Raw genomic sequence first — 17,754 nt, 5'->3', positions numbered from 1 at the left:
TTTATCTGGAAGAACTTAAAGGAAAATAAAATTGACAATGAACTCAGACATATTTGTGCATAGCATGATGACTTAAATTGGTTAAAATGTAAGGATTTACATCATTTCATATATTTGAAGCATCTAAAAAGTTTTAAATAAAGCATGTTCAATAACTGTCAGTTAATAAAAGTAAATTCCAGAGCAGGCACTTTATTTTTTGTTAGCAATCTAAACATTATTAAATATTTGGGGAAACAAGTGATCTTTTTATAGTACTCCATCATGAGTTTTTTATGCTTAAATGTTAAATATTTGGTTTATTCTATTTTTTCACTTCTATATTTTTGGTATTAGTAATCCTAGCATTCTCTCTCATTCTTTACTATATTCAAATTGCAGGTTGACAGCTTATGGAAAAGTACTTCTTTTAGTGCTACTAACTTCAAAAATACACCAAAAATATGACAAAGATTTTGTGGGGTTTTTTTTCCACTGAGTTTGACTGATGTAAGCAATAAATCTACATCATTTAAGACTGGCTCTTGATGTACCTGCTGCTTTTCACCTGGATAGACAAAGTTGCTATGCATCTAGGGCACTCATTATGGCTCTCCCTAGATGCAGCCCCAGATTCTTCTCAGCATGGGTCTCTGAGCAACCACTACATATCAGTTGGAGTAGGCAAGTGAGGGGCAGCTGACATGCCATCCTGGATGTCAGATGTTGATGTTTTGGAATTGACTTTTTTTTTTCTTTCCCAACATGAGTAATAAGGAGTTACCTACATGGCTACAGGAACTAGGTAACTGCTACTTTATCATTAATAGAATTAAAGAATTCACCAACATTTAAGTGACCTCTATGAATTTGTGAATAGTGCATTACTGCCCTCATTATCAAGGGGGAAAAAATCTTCAGATATATACATTTGAATTAGAAGTTTCAGATGAAGAGAACTAAGTCATGACTTCTCTGGAACTTACAGCTCTTCTGCAAGTACCTAAATATCAGGATATTTACTATAAATAAAAGAACAAAGCTGACAAAGTCTCTGTTCTTGGGAGCCTAGTGGCCAACCAGACATACAGAAAGGAATTCTCTTTAGGCTTCCCTAATGATAAGAATATTGCCTCACTCTCCTGGACGGTTGTGTACTTTTTGTACATAAACGAGTGTACAGTCATGAATCCTCCTCCCCAGTTTGAATGCCATGTATTAAGTTGCAGACGTTGTGGTTTTTAAACTTGGGTTTTTTCAAAACACAACTTGGCTCCTGTTCTTCTCCCTTGTGATGATATTTTGTTTCCACTCCAGTATATTCTTTTTTTTTTTTTTTTTTTTTTTGCTATATGCGGGCCTGTCGCTGTTGTGGCCTCTCCCGTTGCGGAGCACAGGCTCCGGACGCGCAGGCTCAGCAGCCATGGGTCACAGGCCCAGCCGCTCCGTGGCATGTGCGATCTTCCCGGACCGAGGCACGAACCCATGGGACTCTCAACCACTGCACCACCAGGGAAGCCCTCCAGTATATTCTTAAATCTCTTGGAATATGGAAGAGAATTCTGTGCTCTCTATGAATGACGATGGACTTTTTCCTTGTTTGAAGAACATGGTAATTGGCAGTGAGGTACAATTTACTTAATGAACATTACAGAGGAAATAGTTAATTTACTTTGGAGACTTACTCTTAAAAATAAGCTTACCCTCTGGGAATCTTTTGATCGTGATTAAATTAGGAAACCCAGCAGACTTCTTAAGAAACATGCTGTAATTTCTCAAAAGCTTGAATATTACATGGTTACTCAAGTGGCTTTTTAACAGACTATAGTTCCAATGTAGAATTTGTGAAGAAAATTACAAGGGTTTCTAAATGAAATTGTTTACAAGAATGAGATGTCATACAGTGCCATTTCCTAGTACATTAAATTGAACCAAAGGACAATTTCAGTTTTCCACATGATACTACTTAGTGATTTACTAACTTTAGTCTTTGAATCGAATGTGAATTTTCTATGGCAAATTACTGGCTGCTAATCTTGTTGATAGGATACTTGATTATATGGTTCACATCTTTTAAGGTCCAATCTCAGTAATCATCTCAATGAATATTTGCTCCAGTATGTTTTGCATGTAAAACGTGTTCAAGAATTCTATTTTTATTTTGCTTGGTGTTTAGATTCTTCTGACTTTAAAAAGTTATATAGAAATGGAATTTGAAGTATTACTACTTTATTAAAAATTGAATGACTTAACAAGTTTTGATAGTTGTTTGGGGCCTTCACATTTGTAGCTATCAGTACTTCACTTATGGAGGAGCGGGGCATTGTTGAGAGGAAACAAAGTGAACTGGACGTTATTGAGGTTTTATTGAAGGCCAAGATTGCTTATTTCTTTGATTCTTACAATGGGTCTAACCCAATGTTGTAAATATAGCAAGTTGTTAATACATTTCTATAAATGACGAAATGGTAGTAATCTGAGACTTGCTTCTAACAAGCTGTAACTTGCTTATCTTCACTTACTCCATGTCGTGTGGGCATCATAATATTCTGTTCTGGCTCACTAGGTTTTTTGAACCCAGAATGAAACAATATGTAAAAATCCTCAGGAATATAATAAGTTAATTGAATTGTACCAGACAAATGGGAGTCATGTGTCATTTTCATTCTATGTCTTTTTAGATGAGTCATAGATCTGACTGAAAGAGCAAAATCTTTATTCATCTTATTGTATTTTCTCTTTCAAAAGATTAAAGTTTGAATTGTGTAATCTCTCATGTTCTAGTTTGAAATACTCAAAGCATCAACTTGTGATGATACAATGACACATTAAGTCCCTTCTTTTTTAATCAAAAAACTTATGTCAGTATTTGTAAATGAGATCACATGTTGGCCTAAATTATTAAAGCCATGCAGGATAAAACAGGGTCCTGGCAAACGAATTCCTTTATAAAAACCTTTATCTCCTCATGATGGTGATCTCAGTTAGGGTTGTACAGCCCTTTCTATACCTAAAGCAGATCCAAACTGAAAATTTTATTACCTAAACCTATTCATTTTTCTTTCCTCTACGTGAGGAAGAGAGGAGAAGAGGCAAAAGCAACAGAGAAAAGAAACTTCTATGCCTGTCACCATTTTACTCTCTCATCTGCTATGGGGCAATTCTGAATTAATTACTTTCCCTGATATATTCTGAGGAGCAGGGGTGATCATGAGAAAGTCACTAGGTAGAGAAGAGAGAATGTCTGCTCTGGAGTTTCTGATTTTTAAGATACTAGGTCTTGGGCAACTGCCCCCTTTGCAACTATCAAAAGGCCTTTACAGAACTCAGTATAGTTCCATGTTCTGAATCAAACCAAGAAAGGTTTTAAATTCTCTCAGTTTTAAGGAAGAGAATAAGTTTAGAATACTGGGCCAATTAAGTAGTAATGATAACTTTCATTTCCTAGACACTGACAAACACCTCATAAAAATGTCTGATTTTAAAAAGTTTATTTATTTGTTTGTTTAATTAATTTACTTTTGGGCCACACCTCACAGCACATGGGATCTTAGTTCCCTGACCAGGGATCTGACCTGTGACCCCTACAGTGGAAGCATGGAGCCTTAACCACTGGACTGCCTCTGATATTCTGTTTTACAGTTATACTAAATTAACTTTTGTAAGCACATAATTTTTCCTGATTATTCTTTACTACCTGATTTTTTTTTAACCTGATAAATGTTCATCAATGTTAAGTTATTGGAGGACTGGTGGAAATAATGACCTAGGTCATTTTGCTTCATGAGGCCTTACAAATTGTTACAACTGTTTGGTGTAGACTAATGAATATACTTCGTGGCATGGAAAGATACTTGGAGCTCCCAAGAAAGGTTAACTGCAAAAGTTACTACTACCACTTTCTTGTTGTAGCTTAAGAACCGTTTCTAAGTAAGTCTAAAACGTACTGTTTTGAAGCTGAGTGGAGGAAAAAAAATATGGTGTTAGTGAAAAATCACATTTAGAAGCAAAGCTTAAAAAAAAAATTTAGAGGACTTCCCTGGTGGCATAGTGGTTGAGAGTCTGCCTGCCAATGCAGGGGACATGGGTTTGAGCCCTGGTCTGGGAAGATCCCAAATGCCGCGGAGCAACTAGGCCCGTGAGCCACAACTACTGAGCCTGCGCGTCTGGAGCTTGTGCTTCGCAACAAGAGAGGCCACGACAGTGAGAGGCCCGCACACCCCGATGCAGAGTGGCCCCCGCTCGCCACAGCTAGAGAAAGCCCTCGTACAGAAACAAAGACCCAACACAGCCAAAAATAAATGAATAAAATTTTTAAAAAATGGTTAAGATGATAAATTAAAAAAAAATTTAGAATCATAATTGTTATACATGGTTTCTAGTGAAATCTAGTATAAGTAACATTTGTTTCCTCAGGCTTCAGAGCAGGAAATAAATACCCATGATCATGAATATCTTGCCTCATTCTGTTCTCTGAGCCATGTCTTTTGATAACTCTGTATTTGGACTCCATCACAGAAAAGGAGCTCCTTCATCAGGTACACTGTATGGGGAGACCAAATGCTGTTCATTGTTTCTCAGTTGTTGGAGCAGGATTTGACCCAACAAATACCTTGTTAAATACTTAATATGTGTCAGGCTCAATGTTAGATGCTAGGGATAGAGTAGTGAACAAGACAGACATGATGACTGCCTTTGTGGTACTTACTGGGGTCCCAGTTAGAGCTAAACTCATCCATGAGATAAGTGGGACCTTCTGGCAAGAACTCTTGTCCTTGCCTGGTGGCCGTCGTGCCTAGTTACATACACCCACATTTGCAGTGGGTACACAGCTTAGGTTCCCACTCTGGTCTCTTATTCCATAATTTGTTGACCTAATAAATTACACAATTTCTTGAGCTAACAAATTACACATTTTCCAGTAAAGTATACTCTGATACTGGCTTCTGATCTAGAGCAATGGTAAACTCAAGTTCTTACTAGTGGGAGATCAAACCTTAAATCTCTCTATGGTAGAGCAGACAGTAAGTTAATTATATTGTAAATTTGTGTACGATTGAGTTATCGAAGTGTACTTGGAATTTCTTATAGTTTCTAATGGGGAATTAGCTTAAATACTGGCTTATGTTGCCTAATAGATACCCATTCACCTAAATGAAACAAATCTCAAAGGGGCTAGAGATCATGCCTCACTAAGCAGCAACTTGGATAAAAGAAAAGAGGTTTCCCCCACTAATTGCCTGAAAGTCTTTTAGGACAGTGATCAAGAAAAAATGATTCTTGGGACTTCCCCGGAGGTCCAGTGGTTAACACTCCAAGTTCCCAGTGCAGGGGGCAAGGGTTTGATCCTTGGTCGGGGAGCTAAGATCCCACATGCTGCACGGTGTGGCCAAAACAAAACAAAACACAAAAAGAAAAATGACTCTTTTAACAGAAAATTGTAATGCTGAAGAAGCAAAGCATTTGTATATGAAGTGATCGTTGTATGAGGGTAAAGGATAATCAGATAATAGATAAATTAATCTGTTACCTGTACATTAATCTGTACATTCTAAATGTTAATAGCTATTTAAGGCCTAGAATAGGCTGGACCTGCTATAAATCAGACTAGTTGTCCAATCAGTTTGTAAAACATCAGTGCTACAAAAATGCTTATGAGGATCCCATTGGAGCCATGTTTCCCTGTGTCTTCAGAAAATCAGTCACATCCTTCAGAGGATCACTGATATCAGGATCACTAATATGTAACTTTTGATTAAAAATGCAGAGTCTTTGGCCTTACCCAGCCCTATTGAATCAGGAACCCTGGGAGTGAGTCATCAGCCACCTGCACTTGTATACGTGTCTTCTGGGCAGTTCTTATGTACACTGAAACTTAAGTTCTTAGTTTCTAAACCTAGTCGATGAATCTTTGCCACTCCAACTTACAGTAAGATAAAATCTCCAAAGCCCTTGAGCTTGTTCCTTGTAGATTAGTAATGAAAGGAGAATCTGTTTTCCGCTAGTGTTGGGAACTTTTCCTCTTCTCGGGATTCCCTGAGCCAATCCATACCACCCATGGGACTTACAAAGCTTTTCACCTTGAAGCTTTAAGATGGTATTTCTCAAAGCACGTCCTGCATTTACCCAGCATCAAATTCACCCTGTGGGCAGATTGAATGCAGGTTCCGGGATCCCACCTGAGATTTTTTGGGTTAGGTTATCTGATGATAAGATGAGGATCTATTTTTGTGTGTCTTCAGGGCTGTCAAGACCTGTTGAAGACGATTCCTGGGATTTGGATAATGACTTCACAGGGGTGAACTGTCTCAACTTTTCCTCACCTTCATCTCCTGTTCCCTTCCTCATGTTCACTTAAACTGTCATTGCCTGATGATATCCTGGCCTTTCAACTTGGTACCTTTGCATTTGCTGTTTGCTCTTCTATTTCTCTTCTCGGTGTGGCACATTCTTTCACACCCTGTGTAACATGTTTCAGTTGTGAAGATTTTTCCCATATCCATAGGCATTTTCCTTTTTTTTTTTTTTTACTATTCCACTTTCCCCAATATTGTTAATAGTTCACATATCAATTTGTGCTATAATTATAATAGTTCAATTTTTTTTCCGTAAAGAATTTCCCCAGGACATGAGCTGCCTCATTTCTCTTTTTATATACCCTGTGTCCAGAATGCTGCATGGCATGAGTGATTTTCTTTCCACATATGCATCTATATTTCAACTCCCTTTGATTTTTTCTTTTTTCAGATGAATATATCCCAGACATCTGACTTGAAATTTTGGAGCAATTTCTTCACTCTCTCACTAATAGCTTGGTTATTTTCTGTGACTAGTGGAAAATTCTTTTTCCCTGTCAGGAAAATTCTTTTGCCTCATCAGTGATGTCTTAGGAGACTTTGTAGAACATACGAAGGGAAAGCCACTTGTTACACATTTTCTTCTACTCTGGTTTTTATTTCAGGTCTCTGCTTGTACAAGATTGAGGCTTTTGCTAAGAACCGTGTTGTCCTTAGTTTAGGGAAAGCTAGGTGAGGCAAAACACGTCGGCCATCTTTCAAAACACGAAAGATAACAAGAAATCCCCAAACTGCCAATGAATGACATTTTGTTATTGTTTATAGATACTAAACTTAAAATAACAGGTTTGTTGCTATGTATACCTGTGATCAACCAGTTTAATAAGTATGTGAAGAAAACTAAGAAGAAGAAAATACAGATGAAATACTGCAGTTGACATATTGAAAGCATGTCTGGCCCTGTGACACATAAAATGACTTAACATGTAACTTTTCCTATTACTTGTACATGATGAATTATTTCAGATTCTTCCTAACGAGTAATTTTATACACAGCCTCCCCAGAGTTCTGCAATTTGAGATTATCTCTAAATTAGGGGCTGTAGGGCACTGAAATTCTAGGTAGCATATTGGAAAGTACACAGGATTTTCAGTTGGAGACGTCTTGCTTTTTTTTTTTCTTTTCTTTTTCATTCTTTTTCTTTTCTTTTTCATTCTGTGTGAGTTAAACTTATCCAAGCCTCAGTTTTCTTGGCAATAAATGTGGGACAAATTGTAAAACTCTCCTTAGAGGGGTGTTGTGTGCATTAAATAATAGGACACATGTGAACCTATCAGGGTCCTTCACCTGCTTGAACTTTGTGAGGCAGACTTCAGGTTGGTCGATCTTCATGTTCCTGTGGGAAGAAGTCATCCTTTTGGACCTGTATCTGGGGAAGAGCTGGAATCCAATGGCCTTGAGTATTACCTGCAGGGTTTCATGGCTCTGCTAAATTTTCTTGCAATTTGATTATGATCTGACATGCCTTTACTTCTCAAGTAGAACAAATTGTTCAAAAATCTGAAATTCTTTTAGTTAACCATTAGCTGGGAATCATGTGCCAGAAAGACTTCATGTTGAACCAGTAAGGGTTTTCTGGACACTGAAACTGACAATTGGAAGAAATCGTGGATCTGACTCTAAGGGTTCGTTTTGTAACTGGCTCTCATGGTCCCAGGAACATTATATGTGTCCCTTACAATTAAAAAATTTTTAAAAGCTAGATTCAGATACCAGCTAGATGCAAATACCAGTTACGTCCTTTTAATACTTCATAAATGGTTGCACTTCACAATCATTTATCACTTTTTCTATGGCTTAATTTAACTTAGACCTTGGGTTATAATATTCAGTTTAATATAAAATATAATCTTACTCTTACTAAAGAATACTGAATTAGAATAAAAGTGCTGTTCCATGTTTCACTTAGTCTATTTCTTAATCCTTCAGTGAATTTAATCCTTATGAATTTCATGTGTTTTTTTAAACACTGTTTCACAGAGACCCTTTTGTTTTTGTTTCCTGACCATTTTGTAAGTTGCAGAAAAGTATTTCTGTACCATAGTAGCAATTCCTTATCGCCTGCTTCTCAACCCTTCCCACTGAAAGGCTCATCTCTTGATGGGCTTTAAATGGTTTTCATGCCTTTATCAACAATTCCTGCTGATAGAGGTAGTTACATTATGTTTTCTTTGTTCTCATTACGATCAGCATTTCCTCCTTTGCTATACATGAAATTTTGGTCCATTTTTGAATGGTACAGTTAATTACGTTTTAAATGCTTAAGCAACATCTACATAAGGTGAACGAGGCAAGATGTCGGGAGCAAGAGTAAGAAATCTTTAATTTCTACCACTAATGCTCCTGTTGGAAATGTTTTTTCTATTGATAAAATGATTTCTGTGTATTAGATGAAACTCAACCACGTAGCATCAGAAAAGTATGATTCCCTCCTTCTTTCCCCTAACGAAGCATTATAAAACTCTTTGGACCTCTCCCAGAGGGAGTTGAAGGAGACCTATTTTGTGTATTTGGAAAACCATAATGCCACTATTCTAAAAATAATAAATGGTGTGTTCGGTAATATAAGAGCTGAAATGGTAGATCTATAGAAGCACTTTTCAATCTGTGAACAATTAAGCGGAATACTGAGCAATTACAAATCAGCTAATTTTTTTTTTCTACGACAAAAAGTAAATGGTCATTGGAGTTGTATGAAATGTAGATCAAAATGTAATGTAGAAGGGGCTCAGCAACAAACAGAACTGGCTAACAAAAGAGGAAGAAGGAGGTATTCAGGACAGGACCGGGTCATGACTCAGCCACGTCATTATCCGAGCACAGGAGGGACCGAAGAGTTAGAGAAGGCTACATACAGTGCAGTGGATATTTTAATTTTACCTTGATGACAGTGGGGTTAAATCTGTAAATGTGTTGTAGTGCACTTTTCAATATGTATTGTTAAATAAAATTGAGTCTTGGCTGAAGAAACTGGCTAGTAGAGCAGAAGGATGTAGTTGTGGTGATCGGGCTACTCAACACAAGGTCAGGGAGCAGAGCCTGCTCTAGTCCACTCCGGGTGAGCAAAGATGAGCCAGAAAACCTTCACTGGACTAGAGGAAAGTGGGTGCAGGGGCTCAGAAACAGAGATGCTCCTAATGCATGTAGATGGAGCCCCAGATAGCAGCTCGCCATGATCTGCGTGGGAACTGGCTGGGAAAGTGTGTGTGTGGGGGGGGAGATGTGACATAAAGGCAGGAGTGAGTTCTCAAAACTGGGAGAAGGAGGCTGGAGAGTCGACATTTTCAGGAAACCTAATATTGGGTAAAAGAAGTCTTCTCTACTTCCTTTTTTCTCTTTGAACTTTTACCCTCTTTCTTTCAAATCTTCCATAGCTTCCTCAAACTTCTTTATGTTAACTTGTTGAGGAAAGACAAGGGAAGAAGGAAAACCAGGACCTTTGAAGGGGGGAATTGGATCAGCAAGTGTGAGGCTATAAATGTGTTAGCACCCTCTCAGGCATACCTAACTCCAAGCCCTGGGGCACCAGATTCATTCCAAGAAAGAAATAACGGTCAGGAGGTAGGGACTGATACATTTTAAGTTAAAATAGTTGGAGAAGAACTAAACCATCTCCAGTGTACCAGAAGTATCTTTTAGCTGATGATAAAATTATAAAAAGGATGAGCAAGACTTTTGCCTTCTTACTAAGAAAAGGCAGTATGAGGGTACCCAACTAATATTCGCCCCCTACATTCAGGCTAGATGTCTGCCTGCGTGGGAGGTGGTCTACACAGTGTGAGAGGTGAGGGGCCTCTGACACTGACTGGTTACACAACATTACTTGTGGTCTTGTGAGCTATTACAGTAAAAGACAAACACACAGTAAACCTACTCATAAGCTGTTGATGCTGACATAAAATTTATCAAAATATTGATGTTGAAACAGTACTCTCTAGAATTGTCCTTGAACTTGGGATCATTCAGAATCGTGTCTACAAAAACTTCACGTGGTTGGATTAAAAATAACTTAAAAGTGCGCGGTAATAGCTCTCTGATGGAGATACTAGATGGGATAAGCGCATTTTATTCTCATATATTGGTGTGCAGCAGATTCTCTTCAGGAAAGCACATCTATAGAGTAGCTGTAACGTTTAAGATACTCTGGAGGCGGATAAAAATGAATTTAATTCCTCTATTTGAGTAGTTATTTCAAAACACGGTCATGGAAACAGATTTCCAAAAAAGTTCTCTTTGAAGTAAATTAGAAATGTTATCGCGGTCTGATGCTAACCATTGGGGCTTCAGATATAACCTTTCATCTTGGGAAGTACATTAAGGAAAAGCATTTAAAATAGTAGTCCGGTTGCTCTTGAAGCTCATTACCCTTTTGGGTTGTTCTGTATTACTTAGGGTGTCATGTTTAGGACCTTAGAAGAAAATTCTGTAGGAATTATCAACGTGATGATGACATAATGTCATATTTATACACTAGCTATTTTTAAAATGGGCATGAATTAATTTACAGAAAGAGTCACATATATTTAAAAAGTAGTTAAAATATATACAAAAAAGCTGCACCTGTCTTTTGAAGGTGAAATTAGTATTATACTTGTAATTATTAGAGGGGAAAAGTTGGTCTGAGCTGTACAACAACCAGAGAAAAATTAGGTTTCATAAATAACTGTTCAAATAAAAAGAGAAACTCAACCTTTTGAAAATTTTTTCCTCATTTTTAAATCCTAAAAAAATATTACACATAACATAGGATCTTAGAAGACACACGCAGCATTTTAACCAGGTCTCCAAGAGAAATTCAATAGCAAATGGACATTTTGTTGTTGTTAAAATCAATCTCAGATTTTTCTGCAGTGTTCAGCGAATGGCTTTCTAATGTACCTTAATTCAAGGATAGGACTTAGGACATCTAGCTATGTGCTTCTCTGGATTTTCTATTAGATAATTTTCTGTAAATGTACTGACTTTCAGCTGGCCTTATGAGAAGTGGCAGAGAAGCAGCAGTGCGAGGCTATGCTCTGAAGTGAGACCTTGTGCTGTGTGTGGGGCTGAGAGCAGCCCTGCCTCCTTAGGGATCGCTGTGACAGTCTTGCCTCACCTCAACTCACTACAATCTGTTTTCCACACGAAATAGATCAGAGTGAGGTTCACTCTCACCTCCAATCTATTTTGCACGCGACTACAAGCATCTCTCATTCAAATGGGACAGTTTTGGTGACCTGTTCAACATTCTTTCGTGGTCTCCCTGGGACTTCATGTAAGGAGGAGCCCTTTATGGCTTCTGCCCTCTTCTCCAGGGTCACCTCTTCCCATCCCTCCCCTCCCTGCCTGCTTGAAGTTGGGGCTGCGGCTACATGGAAGAGACACGAGCTATTCCTTGAATTTATGTATGCATTCCTCCTGCCTGGAAATGGCTTACCTCCTTGACTTGCTTGGCAGACCTCTCCTCTTATTGATTCCTTCAAAGATGCTGATCAGGAGATGACTTTGAGCTCCTCTACTCTCTTCTATGCAAACCCCCACTACTTTGTGTCTGCTTATGTCACAGCACTGTTTGAACCTCTGCTTTCCTAACCTACGTCCCCAGCTAGAATATAACCCCCCACGGCGGGACTCGTCATCTTCCCTTGGTATAGGCTATACCCCCGCAACATCTGGCATAGTATGTGCTCAGTATGTTTTTCAGAACTGAACTAATCTTGGTGATCTTTGAATTTCTAACAGTGGTACGAGAGTCTGTCGCATAATACCTGCTCAAAAGATGGGGCATTCGTTGAAGGAATGGAGGTTGTTGATGGAATTAAAAACTGTTTTACATGCAAGTCTGATATACTGATAGGAAAATGGAAAATTCTAATCTCTTTTCATAGCAGAACAGAGAGCTAACTTGCGAGCAGAGGCCAGTGGAATTCTTAAACTGTCTGGGTATTTGGTTGAGGCTCCAGAGGTGAGTACAGTCTGGAACATGAAAAGCACCCCCTGCACAAAGGATCGTCATCCTCATTCCTGCAGAATGGCTTCTTGTCAGCAGCACTGATGTATGTGACGTTAGTAAACAGGTCTCTGAGCCCAGTGTTTGAGAGTGACAAAATTCATAATATCTTTGATCTTGACTCAGTGCTTCTAAAATACAGCTTTGCATCTGTTGTTTGTTCAGGAAAGAAAGTCTGAAAGACAGCTAACTCCAGACAAAATTCAGTTTCGCTTCTGGAAGAAAGTAAGGTGCTTTTTTGAGAGAGTCCACAGCACTGAAATATTATTTCCATACTTGTCATCCTTCGCAGAAGCTGGAGCCAACGTGAACTTGTGCTGTACCATTATTTAAATTAAATAAATATAAATGTTTAAATTATATAATGGTATAGCACACTCATTAAATTCCACATTGGGAAGAATAAAGGCTTCTGACTTGTTCTGCGGGAGGATTCCTACAGATTGTCAACCGGGAGTGGGAGGTAAAGTGTCAAAGGAGGGTTTCCTGGAATCTTGTGAGTTTGCCCTAGCTTGCCTTGCAGAAAACCAAGCCCAAAAGCCATAACGCCTTCTAGGTAATTGCAAATTGGCTGCGTTTTGGAAGAAAAGTTTGACATTTTCAAAGCAGGAAATCAGATAACTTGACATGATTTTACAAGGCAAATGATTAATAAACTAGTCTTACTGTTGTGTTGAAGCTCCGTTAAGATAGCCAAAAGAAATAAAGATGATCTATGAGGAAACACAGATAGATTTATCACACTAACCTTCTTGTACGTGTGCCTAGTTACATACAATCTTGCTCCAAGCAGGCTCAGCTCTGACAGCCCCTAACCAAGGTGGAGAACAATATGTAATATTTTTCTAGGAATATATTAGGAAACTAGTTTTCTAAATACAGGAACCTCTCTCCATGTCAGCTATTGGTTGTTAAAGTTGGATTCAGAGATGGGAAAACAGCTTGATAAGTAAATCCAAATAAATTCAACACTCTTCTAAAAAGATATTTCTATTTCAGTTTATTTAATATTTTTGAAGAAAGGCACTGTCAGTTGATAAGTTTTCCACTGAACTACAATATTGCAGAGGCGGTACTGGGTTCCAGAGTTACATTTAAAAAATACTACAGTCTTTGACATTCACTAAGCTAGACTCATGTCTTTTTCTTGCCCCTCCAGTCATCATGCTTTCTTCCAGAACCTAAGGTTTCCTTTTAGCTAATAGAGAACTACCAGGGAGCCTCACGGAAAAGCCTCTTTCTCTCCTCAAGTAAATCCCCATGCTTCATGCCATTTCAGCCGCTAATCCTATTTCTCAGTTTTCATAGTAGTTTGGTATTCAGATAAATAATTCACATTGATGGAATAGGGCCTGGCAACAGATTCTCTTCCATGTTATTACCCAATACAGGCCATCTGAAGATACCATTAGAATTATTTCTTTAAGACATTGTATGTTGAGCTTCCCTGGTGGCGCAGTGGTTGAGAGTCCGCCTGCCAATGCAGGGGACACGGGTTCGTGCTCCGGTCCGGGAAGATCCCACATGCCGTGAAGTGGGTGGCCCAGTGAGCCGTGGCCGCTGAGCCTGCGCGTCCAGAGCCTGTGGTCCGCAACGGGAGAGGCCATAACAGTGAGAGGCACGTGTACCGCAAAAAAAAAAAAAAAAAAAGACATTGTATGTTTTTCATTCTGTAGCAAGCTGGTAGGAGGAAAATACTTACACAGGCATGCACTTATGATACACTGCGTTATAGTTCTAAGTAGTTATCTACAGAGAGGCTGTGCCTGGGTGAGTAGCTTATACCAGCCATGATATGAAGTGACCACATAATTTGTTGTATAAAATGGGAAATTTTTGAGAGTAAAGGAGATGCTATTAATAATTACGCTGGACAGAAGAAGTAAACTGACTGGCCTGGGCAAACAAATGGGATATAGGTTGACCTTCTGTCCAGATGGAAGCCAGGCATTTCTTTTATTCTATCATTATAAATTCCTTTTCTGTCATGATAATTTTGAGCTTAAGGAATAAAAGTGTACCCCTTTATTTGCCTACTGTGTCTCTGGAATGGAAGCCAGGCTTGTAAAGCATATGTCAAATAATTGATGAACTTGTAAGAAGACCCTGTATGTATAAACTAGACATTTTTTGGCTTTAACACTTGTACAGTTTTATTGCACATACATATACATATGTGAAGTTAGGGAGTTTAGTGGAAATAGCTAGACCTTTCGAGTCTGAAGAACTTTTGTTCAAATCTTTATCACCCTCTAGGTGGGTGACTATGGACAAATTACAGTGCTTTGCTTGTAAAATGGTGCAAAAATACCTACTGTGTCAAGATTAGTTCAATGCCAGAAATATACAGCCTTCCATAATAACCATTATTACAGTTGATACACATATCTAACTTCACTTTGATGCTACCGATATTGAAAGAAGTGGGAATAAGGTACCTTCTCCAAAGATGTAGAAACCAAATGAAGCTCCCCAACCTGCTAAAGATGGTTGCAAGTGTGAAACAGTGTTTGCAAGAAAATCTCACTTGCCTGACAGACGGCTTTGGCATTGGGCATGTTTGAGTTGAAACAATTCACTTTCAATCTGGCAGAATTGAAAGTATACTACAGCTGGCTTGGGAAAACGTATCATCCTCATCATACCAAAAACAATAAGTTTCATTACAAAATAGACCCTTACCATTTCCCTTGAAAAAGAAGTAGGGTGGAGGACAACTAACTGGATTTTTGCACGTATCCAACTTTGTGTGTGAACAGTCTTGCAGTGGTCTCACAAGGTAGTTTGGCTAATGCAGAGTATTACACCTATTTCTTAACGGGCTCAGCTGGGCAGGGAATTGCTATGCACATTAATCCTCAAATACGGAAAACACAAGATATTCAGAATACGGCAAAGTATGATCTTTTTGTCTAGCTCTGAAAAAAGATTCTGAACTAATATATCAAATATTATTTTCATTCTTATCCTACAAATGGATGTATAGTTACAGTATTACGCTTAACTGATGTATATGATTCTCATGAGAGAATTGAACGTTTTCTGTAATAGAGCATCCTATATGCCATGCTTAGAAGGGTCTCACGGTAATTAAAGAGAAGATTTTGCATACATAATGCAATGATCCTCACACTTAAGCAGGTGTTAGAATTCCTTGTGAGGCTTATTGAAACACAGATTATTCAACAACTGTTGGTGAGACATCTGGATATTCACATGCAGAAGAATTATATATGTATCTCACATTATATATAAAAAATCAAAATATACTATATGAGCTGAAATTATAAAAACACTTAGAATAAACCATAGGCATAAATCTTTTTGATCTTCTGTTAAGCAGTAGTTCCTTAGACAGGATACCAAAAGCATAAATAATAAAAGAAAAAAGAAACTGAATATCAAAATTAAAAACATGTATGCTTCAAAGAACACTATAAAGAAAATGAAAAGACAGCCCATAGAGTGGAAAAATTTTGCAAGTCTAATCGTATCTAATGTGTATCTAATAAGAGGCTTGTAGCTAGAATAAATATAACTCACTAAAAAGACAACCCAATTAAAAAATGGACAAAGAACTTGAAGAGACATTTCTCCGGAGAAGAAATACAAATAACCAATAAGCACGTGAAAAAATGTTCAACATCATCATCCATCAGGGTAATGCTAATCAAAAACACAATGAGATACCACTTTATACCCACTAGGATGTCTAGAACTGAAAGTCAGGTGAAGAGGTATCAGCAAGGATGTGGAGAAATGAGAGCCCTCCTACGCTTCTGGTGGAAAAGTAAAATGGTGTAGCTTCTTAGGGAAAGAGTCTGGCAGTTCCTCAAAAGATTAAGCAGCATACGATCCAACAATTCTACTCCTAGATATATATATACTAAAGAAAGAGGAAAGTATATCCATACAAAAATTTGTACATGAAAGTTTATAGCAGCATTACTCATAATAGCCCAAAAGTGGAAACAATCCAATTGTCCATCAACTGATGAATGGATAAATTAAATGTGGTATATCCATACAATGGAATATTATTTAGCAATAAAAAGAAATGAAGCTCTGATGCATGCAGCAACAGGAATGAACCTTGAAAACATTATGTTTAATGAAGTCACGGGAGACCATATATTGTCTGATCTTATTTATAATAAATGTGCAGAAAATATTAATCTGGAGTCAGAAAATACATTTGTGGCTGCCTAGGGGTAGGAGGATGAAGGGATTTGAGGGGTTGTGATTTAGGGCCTTGCAGGGTTTTTTTATTTCTTCAGATAATAGAAGTGTTCTAAAATTGTGATAATTGTACAACTTTGTACAGTATCATAAAAGACATTGAATTGTATACTTTTTTTTTAAGTTTTTTTTTTGATGTGGACCATTTTTAAAGTCTTTATTGAATTTGTTATAATACTGCTTCTGTTTTGTTTTGTTTTTTTTGGCTGCAAGGAATGTGGGATCTTAACTCCTCAACCAGGGATCAAACCCACACCCCCTGCATTGGAAGGCAAATTCTTAACCACTGGACCACCAGGGAAGTCCCGAATTGTATATTTTAAATGAGTGAATTGTATGGCATGTGACTTATATCTCAAAGCTGTTTATAAACACACACACACACACACAAACTGTTTGATTTCACCTCTGTGGACTCTGAGTTGGTATGTGTGAAGGGTAGTCTGAGAATTTACACATGTGGTATTGCCAATGATGCTGGCCCAGAGACCACACTCTGAGAAGCACTGCAGTAGAGATTTATAACCTTGGCTGCTTAATAGGATCACCAGGGAGCTTGAAAAATTCTGGATGCCCAGGATTAAGTCTCTAGGGAGTAGGGCCCAGGTGATTCAAACCAATGTGCAATAAAGTATGGAACCCCTGACAAATGAACACCGGTAGTCATGGGAGAGAATGGGCAAAATAGGTAAGGAACAAAGGTCTGGAGTCCCAGGTCACAAATTGGTGCCTTATAGATGACAGTATTCTGAAGAGCCTCCACTTACATCTAATTCTCCTAAGAAAATAAATAATTCAAACTGGGTTGATAAATACGTTGACATTCCAACTCTCCCTTGGAGCACTTAAATATCTCAAATGCAAATAAAATCCAATACATTCTGAAGGTACATACTTAAAGGTGCTCCAAATTCTTTTCATTGTAGGAATTTAAGATCCTACAGGGACTGTTTCTTATGTAAGAGCTCCAACACCAGAATGGTACCCGATTCTGCTGTTTTTCTTATCATATAAACAAATATGCTCCTTAATTCTTAAAAAAAAAAAAAAATTAAGCAAGAAAATTGAAAGCAGTTACAAGTATTAATTACTATCATGCTCATTATCATAATTTTCCAGATGCTCAGCCCCGGTATGCCACAAACAAAGGTGTAGTCAGACTGTACAGGCACTCAGTTGGCTTGGGAGCG

General features: G+C 38.0%; 1 protein-coding gene across 13 annotated transcripts in view; it reads left to right on the top strand.

Moving 5' to 3' along the window:
- ARL4A (ARF like GTPase 4A) overlaps positions 1-17,754 on the top strand; it is a 978,493-nt gene that overhangs the window by 231,653 nt on the left and 729,086 nt on the right. The window lies entirely within an intron of this gene.

The sequence above is a fragment of the Stenella coeruleoalba genome (assembly GCF_951394435.1).
Source record: "Stenella coeruleoalba genome assembly, chromosome: 9".
In the NCBI taxonomy this organism is placed as follows: domain Eukaryota; kingdom Metazoa; phylum Chordata; class Mammalia; order Artiodactyla; family Delphinidae; genus Stenella; species Stenella coeruleoalba.
This window is presented reverse-complemented; position numbering and strand designations above follow the sequence as displayed.